General features: G+C 34.1%; 1 long non-coding RNA gene across 4 annotated transcripts in view; it reads left to right on the plus strand.

Moving 5' to 3' along the window:
• The first annotated feature begins 369 nt into the window (after positions 1 to 369).
• LOC119559658 overlaps positions 370 to 25,868 on the plus strand; it is a 36,754-nt gene continuing 11,255 nt past the window's right edge. The window contains exon 1 of one of the 4 annotated variants that reach the window (XR_005220904.1): positions 370 to 650. This is a non-coding gene — a long non-coding RNA (uncharacterized LOC119559658). The remainder of the gene's footprint in view (positions 651 to 25,868) is intronic. The other 3 variants (XR_005220905.1, XR_005220901.1, XR_005220902.1) reach the window with 3 other exon arrangements.

Genomic DNA, 25,868 nt, shown 5'->3' on the forward strand with positions numbered 1-25,868 from the left:
CACGTTCCCAATCTGGCTCCCACTTCCTAAAGGTCCAATATGCCTATTGGGATTCGGAGCTGGACTACAGATGGCTCGGGAAAGATGGCGAAGCATCTGTCGAACGAGAAGGAAGCCTTAAACTTCTAATTTACGTAAATAAAAACATTCGTTGAACATTTCATTTATTTTTATTTTAATTTCTTTGTGCACCAGCATACTCTTCTCTTTTAAATTGCTCCAATTGATTTATTTTTGTTTGGCAACAAGCCCAGCTGCTTGATAGTAAGACCATGCCACATGCAATGCGAGTGAACTTTGAAAACTTCGAAAGCCCTCGGAAAACATCGTTTAAAAAATCATCGATGCTGGAGGCATCGATGTTTTCAGCATCGCTACTATACATAGCATTTAAAATCGTATCGAGCTCTCTTAACCGTTCGATTCCCTATAGTTATAATTAAATGATCTTGCAACAAGACTAAAGAGTATAAGTTAATTTAGAGATTACTTAAATCTTAAGGCATTAATGTTTTGTATTTGTAAACGATAATAGTTGGTGCCGATCATAATAAAACAACTTATATTTTCGAAAATAATACATATTAAACGCAGGTGCAGTTTTTCCTTTCAACAGTATTATATACATAACAATTTGGTGCCATTTAAACGTATGTATGTGACCTCTCAAACATTTGAGTAATTGGGATTACTTAAATTCAGTTGACACATGTGTACATATATGCATATTTACATGGTCGGTATCAACCCGGGCACCACTTCGCACATTGGCCTTTTTATACATACATATCTAAACACGAATCTATTTCATTCCTGCATTATTTATCATCGAACGGTGTTCTAAATTGTAGTTGCCACAAAAAATATTCCATTCAAAAATTGGTTCAGGCTGATATAAAACATCCCACATACACTTGCCAGAAAAGGTACGCGTACAAACATGTTCCGCAACTTTCGAGTTAAAAGTAATAAACAAATTTTATAAATTGTATATATTTTGGTTACAATTAGTGCATTTATTTAGTTTTAATTTGATGTAACGCATTAACCTTTACAACTTAAACATTTCATAATATAAATAAAATGAACAAAATGGCATAATATTCCATCAAAAAAAGTATGCGTACAAATGCACTGTTCTTATGTATCATAAGAAAAATACGTATTTCTGGCAAAATACGTAAAATTTAGTACATAATCGGATACCCTTTATTTTGTATAAATTCAGTCAAACCATTTTGCATCGATTGGACTAATTTCCCTACATCCATCTCTTTTATTTTATTCCATTCCTCCACTATGACTTTTCAGCATATCCTTTGATATAATGGTGCGAGGGCGGATCATGCGCTCAAGGACATCCCACGAATGCTTAATGGCATTGAGATCAAAATTGTTTCCGAGTCCCAGTTTCGTGGCGCTTTGAACCTAATTTTCAACAAGGATATCGATATACTTGTGATCCATTGTGGATTCAAGAACACAAGATTTCCAACTCCAAGAAGACTATAACAGCCGTTCTGCACGAGAGAACCACGCATATCGTTAGTCAATGAAATCAAGCGGATAAAATTTGCAAAAAAAATTATAAAATTAGCACAAGGAGCTCTAGAAAATGTGATTTTTTGGTACGATAGCAAATTATGGGTACTCGGGATAAACGGCTAAAAACGGCCAACTTTTAAAAACGCTGGTGGTGGCTAAATGATTTGGGAATGTATGGCGGCCAGAGGATTAAAAATCTTGTTTTCTTGAATACGCAATGGATCGCAATAAGTATATTGACATCCTAATTGAAAATGTGGATCATATCGCTACGAAACTGAGACTTGATAGTAAATTTTGGATCGAACAAGACAACGATCCTAAGCATTGTGCCCAAAAAAAAAAAACTTGGGTTGCTCTACTTTCAGATTTCAATGCAATGAAGCACTTTTGGGATGTCCTGATGCTGTCAAAAGTCCACGATTTTCCCTCGAGATAAATGTCCACGTGGACAACGTAAAAATTTAATTTTAACCTTTATGTTATTCCACTTTTAAACTTAAATTAAAAAAAAATTTCAATAAAATAGCCCACGTGGACAAAAATAGGGGGGGGGGGGGGGGGGAGGGGGGTTAGTTAAAAATCCACGATTGTCCACGAGTGGGGGAGGGGGTTCAAAAAGTGCTTAAAATTTGTCCACGTGGTATATGGCCCCAAAGATGTTCCCTATTTTTACACTGGTCAAAAAATAGTAAATGTCAATTTATTTTTCCCAGCTAGTTAGATCCCAATAGTCTCTGAAGAAAGGAGACGACGTGACAATTCAGTTGCTCCGAAAAAAATGCAAATCAACTCAAAATTAAATACAATTGGACCGCTAGCATGTGGTATGTTTTCAGCGCCAAATGATTATTTCATTGTCATTAGCAAGTTAATCAACGATGAGATTTCCATTTAGGCACGCGTAATGAAATGAACAGGGACTATTGTGAGCCACAGTGACGCCACGAGAATTTTCACAAGTTAAAACCGTTTATACCTTTTATGTGTTCATATCGCCAGGAAGGGCATAAACTGGAGGTCATTTCCTTAAAAAAGCAATGCAATATTTTTTTTCAAGTTGACATCAATTGCTGGGTTCCGAGCCCTTGCATGAACTACAATTTCCTTATAACGGCGCCATAGCAGTTCAAATGCATTTTCTTCTCAACAAAATCCCGATACACCAAGTACAAAAATCATCTAAAATCTTAAAAAAAACTTATTGAATAAAACACTGGAATGTTGAATCGATTTATTGGCTTTATTGCTATAAAAAATCTAACATTATATCCTCATGAAGTAGCTTTAAACCGAAGTTAAATCATACAGTGGCCAATAGATTCCAAGAAAAATACAAATTACTTTCATTTAAGATTTATATTTTAGAGGCGGTTTTCCATAAGAGAGAGAAATTATAAAAATTGTCGTCAAATTCCAAAGACATGAAATACATTTGTATTGTCAAAAAATCATTTGTTTGAACTAACAAAAGAATTTTGCCACCAAAGAAAATTTTATTTTTGGCATCAGACCGCCAGCACCTACTCAGGTGCCCAACCACACCTGCACCGCCCTTGTCAGCTCTTACCTCTTTGCCTGTCTCTTCTTTTCTTATCTCGCTAAATCTGTCGCGTTATCTATTCAGCCAAACTACTTGTAAGCATATCCAGTGCGACAGTGTAGCTCCGAACTTTCTTTGATAAACACTGCATATATTTAATTGAGCATACCGTTTTTAATTTTTATGTATATCCTAAGGGTGGCAAATTCGTTGTTTTTCCCATAAACAACCTTATTAAGGAAATATCAAATGTGTTTGTTAAATTTAAATTTTTCGTTTCAACACCGCTTCTGCACGGACACCCCAAAAGTTTAAATTTTGTATTCTTCGCGCGACGGAGATACCAACAAATTATTCTTGAAAAAAAGCATTTTATTAAAAAACAAGGAAGGACGCTATAGTCGAGTACCTCGACTATCAGATACGCGTTACTCAGCTAAAGGGACCAAAGGAAAATGGAGATATGCAAGCAGCAAAGCGAGATTGAAATGCGCCACCTACCGGCGGTAGACAGATTTAAGTGTTGTGGGCGTTAGAGTGGGCGTGGAAAAGTCAATCGATAGGTATTGACGAGACCAATACATTTCAGTTAACCTTTTTTATCTAGCATGAAAATTGTGGGCGCCACAGGCTTGAGCGGTTTGTGGGCGTTAGAGTGGCGTGGCAAAGTTTTTTTTTAAATCAATCGATAGTTATTGACGAGACCAATACATTTCAATTAAAATTTTGTATCTAGCATGAAAATTGTGGGCGCAGCAGGCTTGGTCGGTTTTTGGGCGTTAGAGTGGGCGTGGCATATTCGGGTGACAAACTTGCGCTGCGCTCAAGCCTACGGAATCTAAATCTGAAATCCCACTTCTCTATCTTTAATAGTTTCCGAGTTATCCACGTTCATATTTACGATTTTTTGAAGTTTGTGGGCGGTTTGTGGGCTTTAAAGTGGGCGTGGCAAACTTTTTTTTGGGTCAATCGATTGGTATTGATGAGAACAATACATTTCAGTTAAAATTTTTATTCTAGCATTAAAACTGTAGGAGCAAAAATTTTGGGCGGTTTGTGGGCGTTAGAGTGGGCGTGGCACTCTGCTGAAACAAACTTGCGCTGCGTAAGAATCTCAGGAATCTGCATGCCAAATCTCAATAGCCTAGCTCTTATAGTTTCCGAGATCTCATCGTTCATCCGGACGGACAGACAGACGGATCAAGAATATATACACTTTATGGGGTCGGAAACGCTTTCTTCTGCCGACGAATCTAGTATACCCTTTTACTCTACGAGTAACGGGTATAATTACCCTAAAACCATTTATCTAACTTTTTTTGGTACCTAGTTGTCTTCCATGATCTACCGTCATCCCTCTTGCATAATATTCAAAATATTTTTCGTTAACTAGTGTAATCATTTTAATTAAAATAAAAGTCGGCTCGTACTTGTACTTTCTTTTTATACCCTTGCAGAGGGTATATTGATTTCAGTCAGAAGTTTGCAACGCAGTGAAGGAGACGTTTCCGACCCCATAAAGTATATATATTCTTGATCAGCCAAGTCCGTCTGTCCGTCCGTTTCTACGCAAACTAGTCTCTCAGTTTTAAAGCTATCGGGCTGAAACTTTCCCAAAAGTCTTATATCTTTTGCAGGTAGTATATAAGTCGGAACCAGCCGGATCGGACAACTATATCTTATAGCTCCCATAGGAATAATCGGAAAAAAAAATTTAAAAGAATTATATCTTTGGTGTTTTTTAGCATATAACCTCCTGCGCTTGGAAATAACATTTGTTAATTAGTTTTGAATTTTGAATTAAATTTTATCGAAATCGGACGACAATATCATATAGCTGCCATAGGAACCATCGGAAAATTGATGAAAAAATAATATAAAACAAATTATAGCTTCGGTGTTTTTCAACATATAACCTCCAACGCTTGCAAATAACATTTTTTAATTAGTTCTGAATTTCGAATTTAATTTTATCAAAATCGGACGTCTATATCATATAGCTGCCATAGGAACGATCGGAAAATTGGAAAAAAAATAATATAAAACAAATTATAGCTTCGGTGTTCCTTAACATATAATCTCCTACGCTTGGAAATAACATTTATTAATTAGTTCTGAATTTCGAATTTATTTTTTTTAAAATCGGACGACTATATCATATAGCTGTCATAGGAACGATCGAAAAATTGGTAGGAAAATAATATGAAACAAATTATAGCTTCGGTGTTTTTTGACATATTATCTTATACTATTGGGAATATCATTTTTTTGTGTTTTTAAATTTAACAATTATAGCTGCAAGGGTATATAATAACTTCCTTTCTTGTTTTAATCAATTTTAATTTTATATTATAGCAAGGTTCGAAAAAAAACTAAATAACAAATATTTTAATTGTTTTCATATGATTTTTCATAATTTAGTTCTATCATATCAAACAAAAACACCACTTAATGAGATAAAAATCTAGTGACCTTCACTACCAAACCACCTTCAACAAACCAAAGTTCTGATATCAGATTTTGTGACGAAAATGTATTATAGTTGTACGATCTACTAAATAAATACACTTTCTAAACTTTTCCAATTCGACACGCTTTTTAAAAATCGTACAGGCAAATTGAATTGCAGCGTGCCAAATGTAAAAATTTAGAAAGTTTATTTATTTATTAGATCGTATAATACGTTTTCGTCACAAAAGTTGATATCAGATCTTTTGTTTGTTTGAAATGCGAACGTCACTAGATTTTTTCTAAATAACAAAAACATTGTGGGTGGTTCAATATCACAGCGACCTTTTATTTTTTCTATAAGTTTTATTCGCTATCAGCGGAGCTTGCACTTAACCTTCTCGTGTCAAGTCTACGGGGAGAGAGAGATCTCCGTTCACGAACCCAAGGAAGCTGTTTGACATTCACCCATAGACGCTGGCACGGGGTTGGGACTTATTAGGTGGTCCCCACAACATAATTATTTTCAAAAGATTTTTCCTGATTTAGTCTTCCTTAGTATTTTTGAAGTCAATTTTAATTTGCTCGACAGTATCGTGATAGTTGAAAAAACATCGATAGTGCCACGAAAGGCTCTCCACCAATAGTACCATCGATGTTGTCACAGCTTTAATCGGAACCTTGGTCCTCTCGCATCAGAAGTAGTCGCCTTACCAATTGGAATTGATTGGATTTTTAAAACTTCCATTTACATAATGTCTTAGAATATAAATAATTCTAAAACCATTTGCTTAAAATTTGTATACTATGTATATTAGCTTATCTTTTTAATAGTAAGAATATATTTTTGAACATCTTTGATGTTTACTTTTATTACTTTTAAAATAAAACTAATTTGTAATTAAAAATCTCAGATTTAATTTTGCGGCGAAGATTATAATAAGAGTCAGATATTGAGATAATAGGATAAAGTCTATTATAGTCAGAACATAATACTCTGAAAGGTTCATGCAAGTCATAGTTAGATATACAATGATTTAAAAGTGGATAATGTGATTTCTTGTTAATCTGGATTGAACTGAAAAGTTTAGCTGGCTAATTAAGTTCAGGCTATCAATTTCATCTTGAAAAAGGTTTAAAATAAACACTGTTCCAAGCATCGTTCTGCAGTTGGCTTGGGAGGGTAAATTAATTAGACGTAATCTACTAGAATAAGAAGGTAAAATTGGGTTCGCATTCCAGTTTAGGCGCCTTAAAGCAAATAGCAAAAAGTTCTTCTGTTCAAATTTGACACGAGCAACATGATCGTATAGGTGACGGGTTATCCATACTCAAGTATCGGGGGGACAAGCGAAATAAATAAGGTCTTAATAATATAAGGATTATCAAATGCCTTTGACCACCTTTTAATAAAGTCAAGAGCGCCCCTGACTTTATTCACAATGGAAACCTTAGTCTTGGGTCCAACAAATCACCAAGATCGTTTAAAAGTGTTATTCCATTCAATGAGCCCTCACTCAGCGTGTATGTCACATATTGAGGATTGACACGACAAAAAGTATTTTCCTTACACTTGGATCCAATTTTTAAGAAGTATTTTTTGGAACAGGGAACGCCAATAATTCAAGTTTGATTTACAGATTCAAATGTTTTAATAAAGTCAGTGTAAGTAACATCTGCTTGAAAATATTTTTTAAATTTATTTACAGAGGTGCTGCAAATGGAGAGTAGTAATATTTAACAATAATAAATAAAACTTTAGGATACCTCAATAATTATTTGCTTCCACTTTGAATTAACAACGATTCCTTCCACATATGGGGAAATTGTGAATACTCTAAAGATAAGGTAAACAATTTTAGAAGGGGCTTGCTAAGGCCTCCGCGCAATATCAAAGCACTCAGCAAGGAATTCCATTGGGACCAGGTGAATAGACGGCCCTAAGACGTTGTAGATCAACAAATAGTGAGCTTTCGTTTATGGGACAGAATCAGTTGTTGCAGAAAAATTTTGAATTTATAGCATCGTCCATAATTTGGGATGAGTAGAGTCGAACCCCAATCAAAGCTTGATATATAAAAGTTTAGCCAACGAATGTCAGCCTTGCGAAACACTGTAAACGCTTAGTTTACTTTTCTAATTTTTCTTCTAACACCTGCTGCTGTGTTAGTGTCGATTGAGAACTCGAAAGCGGGATGATAAGGTTCTTCGGGTTGAGTAAGAGGTGCTACTTTGGACAGAAACACATAGTTCGGATTAGATACAAAGCGCAGGTCCAGTAAACGGATGTCTAATGGTTTTTGATTTCTCAATATTTTAGTAACGACATTCGTAGCATTCGAAAGATTTGTTTTCAGAATTTTATTTTTCGTTATCTTCTTTCTTCCATTATTTTCCCGTTTCACCAATCCCAATTCACATATTTTCTTGTCCTTCACCATATGTGTAACTAAATAATCTGCTGCTTTTTCGGCGACCACGCGACCACTAATTCCTTTATAATATTTGAAGATGTATGTATCTAGCTTCTGAAAAAGAAGACAAATATCTTATTTTTGTATGGGTTAACATAAGATTATCAACACATTATTAAAGCGAAATTTATGATCGTATAACGATACATTGGATTCGTAACAATGCCAACTTTACTATAGTTTAACAAGATTATTTAAAACATGACGCATATATCAGGAAAAAATTTAAATACTGGGGGACTCACGCATTTTCCTTGGAACAATGATCATCTTCCGAATGCCATTGATTTTACAGTGGATAGAGGTATGCCCTGCAGCCACCATACCGTCGGAAAGTTCGGGCCATCTTCCGATTATATTCCGCTACTGATATAATTCCCTTTTACTTCCTATTAGGCCTAGTCTAGGCTTTTAACTCGGGGCTCGGATATTAGAAATTTCCGTACTGCTCTGACTGAAGATTACCCTGCACTTGCCACTAAGTTGTTTGTTGACGTTGTCGCCATGTACACTTGCTCTTTTTGCAAGTGGTATGCAATTCAAATGTCTTTTTAAATTGGTCCCACTCAACGGTTTTGACAATCACTTTATAATCAAACGTTTTTTAATTAAAATTGCGATTGTAAAAACGATATCGATACCGCATCTAGAGCATTACGCACAGCAATTGTGGACACGTAAAAATAAAAAAGGCCTGAAGAGTTGTAAAGACTTTAACATACTTCATGATTTTTTAATAATAATTATGTTAATTGAAATCGATGTTTCATTCATCGAAAAACGCTAGCAGCAATCTATCTCGTATCGCGAAAAAGTTGCGTACTATTTCATTTTCAATAAATACTGAATGGGTTAAGAAATGTATTGTATCATTCAAACGGCATTTAAATTACCTTTCCATTGATGGCAAAAGTTTAAAAGAAGTAAATTCAAATTATGAGTATGTTTAACTTTTGTTTTGTCAAAATACATATGCCGACCAGTGTAATTACACAAGCTTACAAAAAAAAATTGATGAAATACGCCTTTCAGGAAACCGTTGTTTTCCGGTAAGATACATATCCCTGATTAAGAAAAGGGCACTTAAAATTTTTTCTATGGTACCAATTTTTTTTAAGTGTAAAAAAAGTTTTTTGCACTTTTTTATTTTCTAACTCGAGTTGTGATAAACCGAGTCATCAAAGACTCATTTTACAGGTAATAGAATGCTCTTTAACTTTCTTAAACACATCATTGAGTTCCATTCATTCGTAATTCGTCAAAGTTGAAAAAGTTGGAAAAAATGCAAAAACGCTGGCATAAATGGCTTCTTTAAAAATACACGCCTAAAAACCGAAATTAGTTTTATGTTGTTTTCTTGAAGGCTGAACCTTAACGGAGAATATGCGCCATCGATCACGACAATCCGTTGGTAAATCGATTTTTTACAGATTTTTAAAGGTATATACCCAAGTTCAGTATTGGGGTGCAGCAGCCGTTAAACATTATTTTAAATTTTCAGTGTTGGGGAACGTAAGAATTTGGCGCAAGTTGTAATGCATAACGTCAGTTTCCTTGAGTCTTTTATGACCGAATTCGGTTTATCACAACTCGAGTTAGAAAATAAAAAAGTGCGAATAACGTTTTTTACACTTAAAAAAAAATTGGTACTATAGAAAAAATTTTAAGTGCCCTTTTCTTAATCAGGGAGATGTATCTTACCGGAAAACAAAGGTTTCCTGAAAGGCGTGTTTCATCAATTTTTTTTTGTAAACTGGTGTTATTAAGACAAGATATCTAATGCGGGCAGGTCGCCTAAATGTTTATTGAGTCTACAGTTTACTGATACTACTCCCTTCCATAATGCACAGATAAGATTATTGTATTTAGAAAGCGGCGTTGATAATGAAACAGTAGCCAAATTATTTGATAGTAACAATATAAGACTAGTCAATCGCCGTATCCCTCTCCCATTGTCCTTGTCAAAAAAAAGAACAGTAAAATTCGGATGTACATTGATTATAGAGGACTAAATAAACTTACAATTAAAGATTAATTTCAATCCCCTCTGATTGAAGACTGTTTAAAATATCTTGAAGGAAAATGGGTATTTTCGGTTATGGACTTGAAGAGTGGATTACATCTCATCGGTATGGATCCTGAATCAGTAAAGTACACCGCATTTATAACACCTGACGATCATTACGAATACCTTTGTAGCCCTTTTGGCCTGAAAAATGGCCCCGCTATGTTTCAGAGATTTATCTCTAACGTGCTTCATGAGATAGTACGAAAACATCAGGTTTATGTTTATACCGATTTGAACTCCCTTGTTCAGACGATGGTCCTTGAAATTGGAAAACTATAACTATTCTATTGTACACAGACCTGGTTCCAACATGACACATATGGATGCTTTAAGTCGACAAACCGCATTAGAGCCGTGGCAGATGAAGTGTGCGATCCGTGTGTTTCAGCCAAGCCTAAGCCGTTGATGGTAGTGAATCCGAGAAACCGATAGAACCGTTTGAGCAGCCTATGTAAGTTGATCCGTGTGAATTCGAGAAACCGTGTGATTCCGTAAGCCCTTCAGTTACCTTTAGTCTTCCTGAGGAACATCTCCCCGCCAGTGTAACAGATTCATGTAAAACCTATAAGCCGTCTATCCTGCGCGATGTCAAGGTCAATACCGTAGTGAATGTAATTGGAGCTACCTCTGATGATATAGATTTACTTTTACAGACCGAACAGATTAGGGACCCGGAACATGTCAAACTTCGAGACAATTTAGAGAAATATTCTGTTAGTTGCTTTAAATAATTGATGGAATAGTTTTTAAAAAGAATGATGGCGGAAAGTTTTATTTGTATGCTACAAACCTTAAGCAAGATCAGTTAATCCTAATAACTCATGAAAAGTAAGGACACCTTGGTGTTGGTAAATGTGTTATTGATTTAAAAAATAAGTATTGTTTTCCGTTATTTCTTCCATTCTTTATTCAGTACCGAAGAAGCCATGGTTCCCTTCGATACTACCCATATCGACCATTTCTGTCCGCTGCCGTGTATCAATTCCAACAGGAAACATTTGTTATTTGTTATCGATGCTTTTACTAAGTATATGAAACTGTATCCAATCAATTCTACCAGTACCAAGGAAGTTAACGTCTGCCTTTCTAAGTAAAAATTATTTATTTTTCCTTCACGAAAAGTTAAAAAGGTACAATAATGAAATACAAAAGTAACTGTACACCTAAAAAATTTGGTTCTTCAGTTCTTGGTTTAAATTGAACAAATTAATTTGTTTGATTTCTAGTTCACCAAATTCCACCAAAAATTAGGTTTTTTTATTTTTGGTAATGTCAACAAATCCCAAAAAAAAAGTCTTCATACCCTACCCTTCATTCGTCAAGATACCCTACGATGTATTCTAGGAAATATGATGGTGCCACTTTCATAAGGCGCAAAACACAACAAGTAACGAAAACTCTAGCTTATTGTCTTTTCATTCACGATCGATTAGTACGATATTTTAACATTATGATTTCACTTTTCTAAATACAACATATCTAATTATAATAACTGACGAAAAACAAATTAATTATATTTATACCTGATCAATATTAAGGAAATAGACTGCCCCTCATTAAACAGGTTGAATTGGTTTCCATAGGGCGGGGTTTGTGCTTTAACAATGCTTATGCGTGTCCATTTTATGAGTCATTTGTGGAAAGGATAGAACTTTGACAATTTCCCAATTGTGCCATATTGTACGCTTTATAACTATAACTAAAATTTGCAGTTTATTTCTTAGTTTAGTTTTTAGTTTTTTTTTTTATTTTCACAAATTGATTAAAAGTTGTTTATTATTTTATTTGCTTTTGATTATAGAACTAGTAATTTTATTTTTCCGAGCACAAGGTTACTGTGCTCTTAGGGACGAACGATCTGCCTTATGATCTCAAAACATCTTAAAAGAATTGCCTAAACTGAATTACTTTAATAATTAGAAGATAAGTTAAGTTAAATTTAAAATAAGTATAAAATATTATAAGTAATACCTGTGTAAACAACTATGCAGTATCTCAAGAAATATTGTCATTATGTAGTAACTAGCGTAATAATTCAAAAGTTTGTGAAACTTGTAACGCTAGGCTACATAAAAATAATAAATAATACGACAAAGAGACAACGTTACGCTCGCGGTAGCCAGAGAAATTCCTGAGAAGCAATGACGACTGTTATTTTAACAACTGATTTAATAAATGAGCTGAACAATGACGTAGAATAGGGATATTAGGATTTTGGCAAAGCGTTTCATTTCCTTAAATTTGGAGCGGTATTATATTATTTAGCCAGAGTATTATAAAACGGGGGTGAAAAGTAAGGGGAACTTACGGACTAAAATTGGAAAACCAAATGCAAATTAAAAGTTTCTAAAATTCAAGAATTGGTTTAGTTTTGTTTATTTATAAAAAGATTTTATTTTAAACTACTATGTTTTAAAAAAACGTATTTTTTAAAAATTTGTGAAACATACATATATGTATCCCGAAGAAAATGAAAATTTTTTCATTTGTATTTTAAAGACAAAAAATATATTTTTTAGCGGTATATCGTAGGAAAGTGTAATATAAAAAGACGAACAAATAGTATTTTGAGTCTAGTTTCAAAAAATTAATATTTAAAAAAATACAAATTTTCGTCCAAGCTCTTTATCGAGTGAGCCTGAAACTTTATCGGTTCGTTTAATACCTTTACCTAAGTCGTAGCCTTTTTCCGAACAAAGTTATTAAGGCCTGATATAGAAATACATTTTAATTTAATTGGCTCCATAAACATTAAACTTTTGTCGTGTAAACAAATATTTTCCTCTCCCCCGCTCTGCTCCCTAAAAGAGATTATATGGATTGTAATAGCTTTCTAGGAAATAATTTAGTAACTGCATTACAAAAACAACTAAACAAAAACGGACAAGGTCTACAGAAGGGTAGTTGTTTTTTTCAGACATGTCGTGCTTTTTAATAACATAATTTACATTTTTACAATTTTACATTTTTTAATACGGAGAGATTTATTACAAAGATAAATTTGATTTTAGTCAAAAGATATATATATCTGGAAGAAGCCAAAAGTATTATTTGTATTATTGTATATAAGACAGAACGAGCTGGATGAGACAACCATATCCTATAGCTCCAATAGAAAACAAAAACTTTTTATGTAATAAAAATTAAAACTGGAGATATTTGACATATAGGCTTCTACTTTTGTTAATATTAATCTTTTAACATTTCAGAATTTCGAATAAAATTTAAAACAAACCGGACGACTTTACCATATAGCTGCTATAGAAACGATCGAATAATTAATGTCAAAATAATATAAAGACCGTTATATTTCGTTCTCGGTAAACATATACGGAGTAAATTAAAATGGAACATTAGCTTAAAATTTCTGTAATTAGTTCTTAGTTTTCTAAAAATCTGAAAGCTGTATACATACAATGCACCCACAGGAACGACCTGCATGGGTATAGAAACTTCGGCTTGCCGAACGGTGTTTTTATACTAGTTAATCGTAGAGTAAAAGGGTGTATTAGATACGTCCGGAAGTATGGAACAGGTAGAAGGAAGCATTTGCGACCGTATATATTATATATATTTTTGATCAGGAGCACTAGCCGAATCGCTCTAGCTATGTTCATCTGTCTGTATTTATGTCCGTATGAACGCTGAGATATTGGAAACTATAAAAGCTAGAATATTGAGATTAGGCACGCAGATAATATGGCTTCCTGCGGAGCACAAGGTTGATACATCGGTGTGCCACTGCCATTCTAACGCCCATAAATCCCCATAATGCAAAATCTGTCTGTCTGGCGCCCACGTTTTTTAATATTATGTAAAGTTATATATTTTGGTTTAATTATCAATCTGAAGGCCAAAAATTGTTAAAATCGAAACATTCATTAAAAAGTTATAAGAAACTAATGGAATAGACGCTAGGTGGCGTTGATCAGAATCAGAAATCTAGGAAACGAAGAAATTTGCTGCATGCATATCTTCATCTCCCTCACACTCCCTTAAGTGCCATTGACTATAGTTTTTTTTCAAGTTGTATGTAAAAATTACACGAAAAACCAATTAATATCTATATTATTTTCTGTAATATGGTTATATTTTGTATTTTTATACAAAACATTTTGAGCTTTATATTACCGCATATTATTATACCCGTTACTCGTAAAGTAAACGGGTATATTGTATTCGTAATGTAACAGCTGGAAGGAAGCGTTTGCGACCCTGTAAAGTATATATATTCTTGATCAGAATCAGGTTACCACGGCGCCCACGTGCCTAAATATTTTTTCAAAGTGTAAATGGGATTTCGATTTGCTTAACAATACATATGCTTTTGCATACCTTAATCAACATGGGGTCACTTTAGCTGAGTAAGTTTTATCTGATAGTCGAGGCACTCGAATATAGCGCTCTTACCTATTTTATTTTTAATGTTATATTATTATATATGGGCAAATCCGCCAAATGGTCAGCCAGGACCGAAAGCAAAAAATCTTAGTAATCATCGTATTTTTTGCGTATTTTCACAAATAAATGGCCATATTTTCATAATACAGTGGAGTCATAGCATATTTCATTTGCTTTGATGAAGAAATTTCCCTGAAAACTGAAAAAATGTAATTTTTTTTTCATTTTTAGCCACTTTCAAAGACATTTTTTTGTTTAATTATTTCGCAAGGAAAACATGATTTGTTTGCACTTTTTCTACCAAATCTCTTTATTGCAATCTAATAAGAAGGTAAAAATCCAATGAGGGCGAAAAAATGGTCAATTATCTGTTAAAAAAACAACATTGAAAAATCGTACGTTCGCGACCCGTACGTTCGCGACCGGTACTTAATTCAATAAAAAAATCAAACGGAGATATTTCCTTGCGAATAGACTCAATAGAAAGCTACATGAATGTTTTGAAAGTAAAGTTATTGCTTTAGAATATTCCGCCCCAATTCGCAGATTTTTCCATTTTACTAGATTAAGGCGAAGTCGACTTCCATTTTGCGTAAGTTCGCGACCGCATGTTTTTTGCCAATATTATAAAAATGATAGTTCAATAAACCCCATCATTTACACTAAGCAAAGAGCTAACAAAATGCTATAGAATAGCAAAAAACAAAATTCAGAAAACATTTTTTTTCTATTTTTTATTTGCTCTAATTGCGTACAAACGTACGTTCGCGACCCCTGGAAATGCCCATATACAAAAAACCAGATAGTTCAAATATACATTTGTTATTAATTAAAATTAATTTTGATATTTCGTTTGACATATGCCTCTGTCTCACTTGCAGTTTCTGATTATCTCTATCAGGCGGCTCCCTAAAACTCTGTTACGGAAGTGATCCGAAAAGGGCGTATGAATACGCATCTGCTTGAGTCGCAGCTACTAGCCGCGTGCTATCTGAACACGATTCTCTTAAGCGCAAAGAGATCGCGGTCGATAAGGAGACCACGGTTGTTGCCAGAGAAACTCCCTCTGGCGATCCGGGGTCTACAGCTCAGCAGTTGATCTCAGTAGTCGCACAAATGCTACTAAGGTAGAAAACTTTGTCTTTGCCTGAGTGCTAGTAATTTTTTTTCCAATTCCAACCCCATGTTGACTTAATGTCATGGGTTCCAACTGGAACTGGTAGTGAAGCCATTAGCGGACGGTAGCGATACTACTGACCATGCAATGGTTTTCTTTGTTAATCATATCATTTAAAATAACACTGCGATTGGTACGATTCTTAGCATTTAGATATATATATATAGTGACATATCCATAGCACAACATACTCCTATGTACATGTCCACACACCCACACATACATGCACACATTATGCAGTCACCCTCAAGACACCCTCTAAGAAATAAGAACCCAAATTTAATTGTCAACAAGCCAATGGAAAATTACCAATGGAAATTAACTATAAGACAAAGGAAATTTCCATGTAACAGAAAACCGCAGTTTGTAGACTGAACAATTAGAATTTAGAATAATTATATTAATAAAATCAGTTTCAGCTTGGAAATTGGCATCAGTAAAAACAGGCTATGAACTTCATGTCCACAATTATTAGATGACAAATTTAAAAATGTTGCTACTAAGCAGGACATTGATGAAATAAAATTCGGTGTATACGAGAATCAACTAAGTACAGGTCGTTTCTTATCGCTATGTTTTTCTTCAGACTCTGAACACAATTGAACAGCATAATGGGCGTTAGAGCTTCCGAATTATGATCATGAACTGAGTTAAAGGGCAGGTAAAAAGATGCAGCATTTAGCCACCTACCGGCGGTAGACAGATTTAAGGGTTATGGGCGTTAGAAAGGGCGTGGCAATTTTTTTTGATCAATCGATAGGTATTGACAAGACCAATACAGTTCAGTTAAAATTTTGTATCTAGCATGAAAATTGTGGGTGCCACATGTTTGTGGGTGTGGCATATTTGCGTGACAAACTTGTGCTGCGTTCAAGGCTACGGAGTCTAAGTCTGGGATCCCAATTCTCTATCTTTGATAGTTTCCGAGATATCCACGTTCATACTTACGATTTTTTGAAGTTTGTGGGCGTTAAAGTGGGCGTGGCAAACTTTTTTTTGGGTCAATCGATAGGTATTGCCGAGAGCAATACATTTCAGTTAAAATTTTTTCTCTACCACCAAACTGTAGGAGCAACAGTTTTGGGCGGCTTGTGGGCGTTAGAGTGGGCGTGGCACTCTGCTGGAACAAACTTGCGCTGCGTAAGAAGCTTAGGAATCTGCACGCCAAATCTCAATAGCCTAGCTCTTATAGTTTCCTAGATCTCAGCGTTCATACGGACAGACGGACAGACGGACATGGCTAGATCGACTCGGCTAGTGATCCTGATCAAGAATATATATACTTTATGGGGTCGGAAACACTTGCTTCTGCCTGTTACATACTTTACGACGAATCTAGTATACCCTTTTACTCTACGAGTAACGGGTATAAAAATGTTAAGACCTTGCTAGAATCACCTGATCTCAAATTATACGAAGTGAGAAAGGGCGTGGTATATATAAAATCAAATGATGGTAGACTTCTTTTCTATGAAAATGGATAACCACGTATTTTACAAATACCATGAAGAGATGTCACATATAGGTACAGGTAAAATGATAGATTTAATTAATAAGAACTACTGCTTCCGAAATATTAAAAAAAAGTCTAGGACGCATTAAAAATTGCCTAAAAAGCATTACGTTTAGGTCCGATGATGGCCAAATTTGTTGAACCTGGGAAAGGCCTTCACTGGGATATAGTAGTAGAGCAAGAACAGCAGATTGTCCTCAAAAGAGTTGAAAGGAAATTAGGAGCGATGCAGCTGTAGCTCAACAAAATGCATGAAATCGCGGATATTTAACGACAACATAACAATAGACAATTAAGTCGCGTAGTTCCAAAATGAGCACGAGTAATACCGATCTTAAATGACGATACATTCATAGCATATGAAAATTTAATTTGTTCGACGCTTAGATCATCAACCTGAATTTTGTTACGGATATAGGCCGTTATGTCAAGAGATGAAGGGAAATCAGCCATGAAACAAATATTTGTTTCCACTGCGGAACACAGGTAGTTGTTTTTGGAACTACGCATGTGAAAGGTTTTGGTACTACAGCATTAATGGCTTCACTACTGCGATCTCTTAAGCTTACGAGAATCGTGCTCAGATAGGACGCGGCTAGTAAGCTGCGACTCAAGCGCATCATGCAGGTTCGTATTCATACGGCTGTTTCGGATTACTTCGGTAACAGTGCTTTTAGTGAGCTGCATTACGGAGATTGCCTGGTTCTTATAAGCAACGCAATTATCACAGTAGTAGCGGAAGCCACTCATGTTAATTGCATCGCGTACCAGGCCCGCATAGTCAAGGCACCTTGCATGGTAAGCATGCAGCAAAACAAAAAAATCATTGCACACCACATGCAGAAAATCAGCTGTTTTCACTAATACACCACGAAGCCGCTAGTAGTAGCGCTAGGTGGCACTAGCCACAAGAAAACACGTCTCCATCCCTCTCAAACTCTGTTTAGCTGATTAACGGGTATCTAATAGTCCAGGCCTCTCTTGTTTTTCGAATAGTTTTATATTTTTCTACGGCTATTAACTCTCCTTGAAACAGCTTACAGGTCTTAACAAAGCCCTTACAATATGTGTCTTAAAAGTTCCCGAACCTTTGGTCCAGGGTATTTCCTAGTAATGCCACCTCTTTGTGAGAGTGTTGTGTTGGAAGGGTGCATATTTTATTGACATTCCCTCCAATTTTCATGACATTTGAAAGGGTGTAAGTGCTGTTATAGCGTCCAATGTGTCAGTATGGTTGTACCATCGGTACAAAACAGTGAGGATAATGATAATTCGCCTCTCAGCGATCAACAATTGTGACCGATTTTTTGACATAAATGAAATTTTAACCATCAACTCAACAACAACAAATACGCAAAAATCGGTTGTAGTTTTAATTTGATTAATAAAGTTTGGGAACTTTTAAGGCACACCTTGTATGCTTTATCTGGATATTTCCGCCAAAGGGCTGCTTCCTTTTTATAATGTCTAGAGTCTATCCAAAAAGCATTTCTTGAAAATTTGTCCCAAAAATTTAGTGGTATTTATTTAGATCCCCAACATTTTTTGGCAAAATAAACGTAACACAGATATTGTTCAACATAATCTCCGTATCAGACAGTTCCGGATCATTTTAGTCCACAGCAAAAAGTTAAACAAGAAAATATTTATGTATAATCAATGTATATTAATATTTTCTAATCTGATACCCCAATAAATCAATTATTAGATTCAAATATTATTTGCAATTAAGGGTAAAGCAAGGAATTAGACCGCCAAAGTTCTTTATACGAGTATACTCAAGTGGGTGGCAAACACTTTTTCCACCCTGCACAAAATGTTTTTCAGACCCTTGCGCAAGGACTAACAAATTTAATATTTCCAAATATTTTTAGGGGAAAAATTTCGTGAAAAGTTCAATACAGCTTAATTTTAAGTTTTTGAAATTCACAGGGTGACAACAAAATTAATGAAAATGAAACAACTTACCGTAAAAAAATATTATTATTAATTAATCCACATAATAATATCCAAAGTCATTCTTAACCAGACAAGTGTTCCGATATGTTTGTTAAAATGTCGCTCTAGCCTATTTCAACCAATTTTCTCCCTCAGTGAAGCCACAGAAATTATGTACAGTTGCGCTTACTTTTCTATTAGATAAAATCTTTAGGAACAACAAAAATAATTTTTTTTTCAAAAATTATAGCCCTGGTAAGGTATTTTTAGTAAATCACTTACGGGGTTCTCGGTAGTTTTTAAAATATCAGGATGAAAAACCCTTCCGAGCCGACTGTTGAAACTCGGAACAAAAGGCAGACTTTAACTTGAAACTCATTATAAACATTGTTAGTTAAAATTGTTGTACTCCAATTGCGTGTCCTGGAGATCAGACTGTAACAGAAATTGCTATTAGCGGTTTGGGATTATTTTGGCTGTAAACTTAAAATAGAAGAAATTTTGTATTCGGTTACACAAAAATACATTTTTTTGTACATAATGGTATCAGAAATTGTGTTTCCTCCTACCACCGGCCCTTCAGCCTTGATCAAGGTATGAAAATAAATTTTATGATATTTCGTTGATTTAAAAAATTATTCTGTTATTTTTTATTTTATTGGTGTTAAACCTTAACTCACTAAACTCAATATTACATAATGGTACTTTAACTTTCTATTTTTTGTATGACCGATCGCGGCTTCAATCCGGAATAGACTGATTACTGTCCCCCTTCTGAGGTGGATCGTCCCGATTCATTATGACTTTCGTTTTATTTGTTGAACGTTGATGCACTAAGAGCAGTACAAACAAGTGGCCCAAACGACACGATCTCTTTTTTGCATTTGCGCATTTTGCGACTTAATTGCTTATTAATAATTTTCCATCGGCATGGGAAATGGCTCTAGCGTAAAATATGTCGCATCTGTTTTTTATTATTGGGTACTTTATATAAAGTGCTAAATGTTTTTATGCAGTGAATACAAAGATATCCATTGAGTCGGCGATAAGTGGCTTTTGCTCGTGTTTTAATATTTCTTTGATGTATTCATTGTCCAAATTTTTTTATATTAAAAACATACATTTTTGCCAATGAGATAGTACCAATTAGACTTTGCAGGGCAAATGTCAATAATCGTAAGCGATGTTTTCTAAATGGTAAATCTTGTTCAATAAAACCTTTTTAAAAATCTTCATAAAGAGATTCTATTTCTTTGAACAATTCGGAACTGATAATAAATTATTATTATCAATGAGTTATCGATCTTATTTAATACTTTAATGAAATCATCATGATTCGGATATCCAGCCAACCATTTCCACACCGTGCCTAACTCATTTATTACCCTTTTTAATCTTGTTGAAATTATCTGTGATAAAATTATTTTAATAACTTCTATGTCGTATTTATTTAATTACTCCATATAATTAATAATTAATTACTCCATATAAATAATTTCGGGGATTTTTAAAGCGCATAGTACGGCTAACAATTTTTTTTTTTCGTGGCATAAAGTTGTTTTGTTTTACTTAATGTTTTAGAAATTAGAAAGTAATTAGCTTATTATCCTGTGTTAATACTGCCCCGATAGCTACGCCTGATGCGTCTGTTGGTAAAACGAATTTTTTTTTACAATAATCTGGCTGAACTAATTCTAACTGTACTATTAGATTTTCTTTTATTTAATTAGTTAGTTGAAATTTTTTGTAGACATTCTTTTAGAGACAATTGCATTTTCCCCTACTAGATATTTTGTTGATGGCTTAGCAATTTTTGTGTAGTTACGGAAAATTTTTGTAACAGCCTGTTAGGCCTAGAAATCTTTGGAGTTCCCTAATATTTCGTGAAATCGGATATTTTGTAACAGGCAATTTTTTCAAGTTCCGTTTTAAATACCTTATGAGAAACAATGTATGTTTTTCGAGAAAAATTTTCATATTTATTTATATTATATTTTCATAATTTAATATCATCCATATAAACATGGCAGGTTTTTCCCACTTGTTTCCTTAAGATATCATCCATTGCTCTTTAAAAAATTCTCGATGCATTCGTTAACCCAAAAGGCATTCGAAAAAATTCAAATTTTCAAATTATGCATAGAAAATACTGTTTTTTTTTCAATATCTGATTAGATACAGATTTGTCATTAAAATTTGGTGGAATTCTGATTTCCAATCGATTGTTGAGAATTATTTAGCCTTCCCTAAATAAGCTAATATTACAGACGGGTCCTGCATCTGGTATCTGTCCGGTATGGTGTTTTCGTTTATTTTTTTGTAATCTATTACCAGTCCATGTTTTGGACTGCCATCTTCATTTTGACCTTTTTTGGGTACCATGGTGAATTATAAGGATTTCTACTTGGTCTTATAATATTTTCCTTAAGCATTCTATTGATTTAATTATTACCGAAATCTGAAACTGAATATCGGTTCGAAATACAATTTGTAAATTTATTTTTGAGCGTTCCTCTTCTATTATGTCAATTATTTTCTTTTCCAGAACTTCTTTTTGATTAACACTTGAAATTTAAATACTATTCATTTTATTTCCCTTTGTCTCTATAGTTCTACATTTTTTTTTTTACTTTTTTATTTACGGATAAATCGTCGTCGGCGTCTTTAGTATTTTCTGATCCCAAGTTTTTTAATTCTACATATTTTTTTACTTTTTTATTTACGGATAAATCGTCGTCGGCGTGTTTAGTATTTTCTGATCCCAAATTTTAATTCTTTATTGACGGATATTTCTACGTCGACGTGTTCATGATTTTTTGATCCAAAATTTTTCTCGTTATTTTCTACAAATATCGAATCTGTGTTTTCGCAACTTTTCTTATCCATATTTGTTATAATAAATTTGTTTAATGGAAGAGTATTATCTGTTTCGATTAAACATATTTCGTTTTTTTTCTTCTTGAATTTCACAATCACTTTTTGTCTTCCCTTTATATTTCTAACCTCCCATTTCTATATTTATTTTAACACCAATTTTTCTTAATAGATTAAACCCAATCAGTAGGTCCGATTTCCATTACGTCGATTTCATAAAAAAAATGTCTTGTATCAAATATATTTATATAGTGTTAATATTTAATACTGGAATACCCATGAACTGTAAGTTCTTCTTTGTTTATTGGTAATTAAATTATTAATTAATTTTGTTACCTTATTAGCGGGTTGATTAACAGTTCCTTCCGGTTCCCTTTTGGAAGCATGAGTTGTCTTGCTGGTTTGGTTTATACGACAATAGTTTGAACGATTATTATTTCGATTATTACACCAGTTTACAAAAAAGAATCGACGAAATACGCCTTGAAGGCGACCTTGTTTTCCGGTAAGGTACATCTCCCTGATTAAGCAAAGGGCACGTAAATTTTTTTGTATGGTATCAATTTTTTTTAAAGTGTAAAAAACGTTTTTCGTACTTTTTTATTTTCTAACTCTAGTTCTGATAAACCGAATTCGGACATCAAAGACTCATTTTACGGGTAATAGAATGCCCTTTTCTACTTTGACGAAGTGTAGATTGTAAACTAATGGATGGAACTCAATGCTGTGTATAGTTAAAGGGCATTCTATTACCTGTAAAATAAGTCTTTGATGACCGAAATCGGTTTATCAGAACTCGAGTTAGAAAATAAAAAAGTGCGAAAAACGTTTTATACACCTAAAAAAAAGGAGTCCAATTGAAAAAATTTTAAGTGCCCTTTTTTAATCAGGGAGATGTACCTTACCGGAAAACCAGGGTCGCCTTCAAGGCGTATTTCGTCGGTATTTTTTGTTAAACTGGTGTTATTATTATATATCTGCTTTATGATTATTATTTTGCCAATTATTACTAGGTTTATTTTGAATTTGGAGCGATGGATCAACGCCCATTGGCTCGATAGTTTGTTTATTTTGACTGTTATTCTGATTTTTGTTTTGCCAAAAATTCCTATTTTTTGGCCAATTAATATTTTGATTATAATTCCAATTACTTTCCATTCCTTTAGTATCATTATTTCAAGATATTTCCCTGATCTTTTTTTAACTTTTAGGTCCATAATACATTTTGCAAATTGAGCACGGAAATTGCTTGATTCCAATTCCTGGACCTTTGCCAAAGCATTGTGCAAATAAATCCGGTGGATTTAATAAGAAAAGGGTTTCTGAGACTTAACCATTTAGTCCAGAGATAAAAATTCGTAGAGCATTGCTCCCTATTGTTTCGTTTCTTTTTGTGGTAATTATGTTGTCCTTTCTGTATGTCATTATGGTTTTCTTTATTAGTAAAGTAATTTTCTTATTGACATCGTTATAGTATTCAGTATCTGACATTCGTCCCTGTCTAAGAATACCTTATTCGGACTCAAGAATATGACAAGATTGTTTGAACATTTAAAACGGTGCCATGAGTGGTTTAAGCGTCGTGTGCAGCTCCCATGATTTTATTTCGTAAAATTGTTAAGGCGATTGTTTGTATCTGTAGCTAACTTTCCTTCAAAATTATCTATTTTCTTGCTCATTTCGCTCAATTGAACATTAATTAATCTGTTTATTAATTCGACTCTTAGGTTGCGGTTATGGCTAAACCACCTGCAGAAAAACTTGACTTATTACATTTTCAGGTTTAACTCCTTTAATTTAATTGAGAAACCATCTTTACAGTTTCTATGAGTTTTTATATCATAAATTTATTAATGTAAAGATCCTGATTATAAAATTATAAATATCCTCATGATACTGTCCGATGGGGTCTTTATTCTGGTTGTTCTTCCTTCCTATCGTCTAAGAAAAGTTTCTTTCCAATGTTGATGCCGAGGGAATGCCCTACAGCTCTTCCTTCCTTCTTTGTATTCTTTCAGCTAGTTGTTTTTATACCCTTGCAGAGGGTATAATGATTTCAGTCAGAAGTTTGCAACGCAGTGAAGGCGACCTTTCCGACCCCATAAAGTATATATATTCTTGATCAGCATCACTAGACGAGTCGATCCAGCCATGTCCGTCTGGCCGTCTGTCCATCCATTTCTAAGCAAACTAGTCTCTCAGTTTTAAGGCTATCGGGCTGAAACTTTCCCAAAAGTCTTCTTTCTTTTGCAGGTAGTCGTGCATAAGTCGAAACCAGCCGGATCGGACAACTATATCTTATAGCTCCCATAGGAATAATCGGAAAAAATGTTAAAAAATTATATCATTGGTGATTTTTTTCAACATATAACCTCCTACGCTTGGAAATAACATTTTTTAATTAGTTCTGAATTTCGAATTTAATTTTATCAAAACCGGACGACTATATCATATAGCTGCCATAGGAACGATCGGAAAATTGGTGGGAAAATAATATGAAACAAATTATAGCTTCGGTGTTTTTTTTAACATATAACCTCCTACGCTTGGAAATAACATTTTTTAATTCGTTCTGGATTTCGAATTTAATTTTATCAAAATCGGACGACTATATCACATAGCTGCCATAGGAACGATCTGAAAATTGGTGGGGAAATAATATGAAACCAATTATAGCTTCGGTGTTTTTTGATATATCTTATTCTATTGGAAATATTTTTTTTTGTATTTTTAAGAGTTTCGAATTAAATTTAATAATTATAACTGCAAGGGTATACAAACTTCGGCTTGCCGAAGTATACTTCCTTTCTTGTTTTTAATTAGGTTTGTTCCATGGGATCCATTATTTTGTGCGTTTCGATTTAATTTTGATTTTAGTGTGTTCTTGATTATTTTTTTCGTGAGTTAAGATCTTTGGTCCACCTATTTATAAACTTTATATTTTTCAATGTCTTATTTCATTTATTGTTTCCATTTAAAATTAAAATGATTACTGTTACTTTGTTAGTTGTCGTTGGTGTGTCTTAATTTGTTCACTAAAAATGTTGAGTTGTTGGCCGCGCGAGTTCCGTTTATAAATTGAATTTATTTTTCATTAAATCGTTTTATCGCCCCGCGTTGGGCGTCAATTAATTTTATGAATTTTATTTGATTTAAAAAAATAACTTTTTTATTTTTAAACCTTTAAAACCATAATTCACTTAACTCACTATTACATCAAGACACTTTTACTTTCTATTTTTTGTATGACCGATCGCGGCTTCAATCCGAAATGTACTGACTTAATTATATAATCTTACCCAACGAACCTCGGCCAGAAGCTTATATTTTTATACCCGTTACTCGTAGAGTCATAGGGTATACTAGATTCGTCGGAAAGTATGTAATAGGCAGAAGGAAGCGTTACCGACCCCATAAAGTATTTATATTCTTGATCAGGATCACTATCCGAGTCGATCTAGCCATGTCCGTCTGTCCGTCTGTCTGTCCGGATGAACGCTGAGATCTCGGAAACTATGAGAGCTAGGCTATTGAGATTTGGCAGATTCCTGAGCTTCTTACGCAGCGCAAGTTTGTTTCAGTAGAGTGCCACGCCCACTCTAACGCCCACAAACCGCCTAAAACTGTGGCTCCTACAGTTTTGATGCTAGAATAAAAATTTTAACTGAAATGTATTGTTCTCATCAATACCTATCGATTGATAAAAAAAATATTTGCCACGCCAACTTATACGCCCACAAACCGCCCACAAACTTAAAAAAATCGTAAATATGAACTTGGATGTCTCGGAAACTATCACGGATAGAGAATTGGGATCTCAGATTTAGATTCCGTAGCCTTGTGAGCAGCGCAAGTTTGTTACGCAAATATGCCACGCCCACTCTAAC

The sequence above is a fragment of the Drosophila subpulchrella genome, unplaced genomic scaffold (genome assembly GCF_014743375.2).
Source record: "Drosophila subpulchrella strain 33 F10 #4 breed RU33 unplaced genomic scaffold, RU_Dsub_v1.1 Primary Assembly Seq28, whole genome shotgun sequence".
Taxonomy (NCBI): domain Eukaryota; kingdom Metazoa; phylum Arthropoda; class Insecta; order Diptera; family Drosophilidae; genus Drosophila; species Drosophila subpulchrella.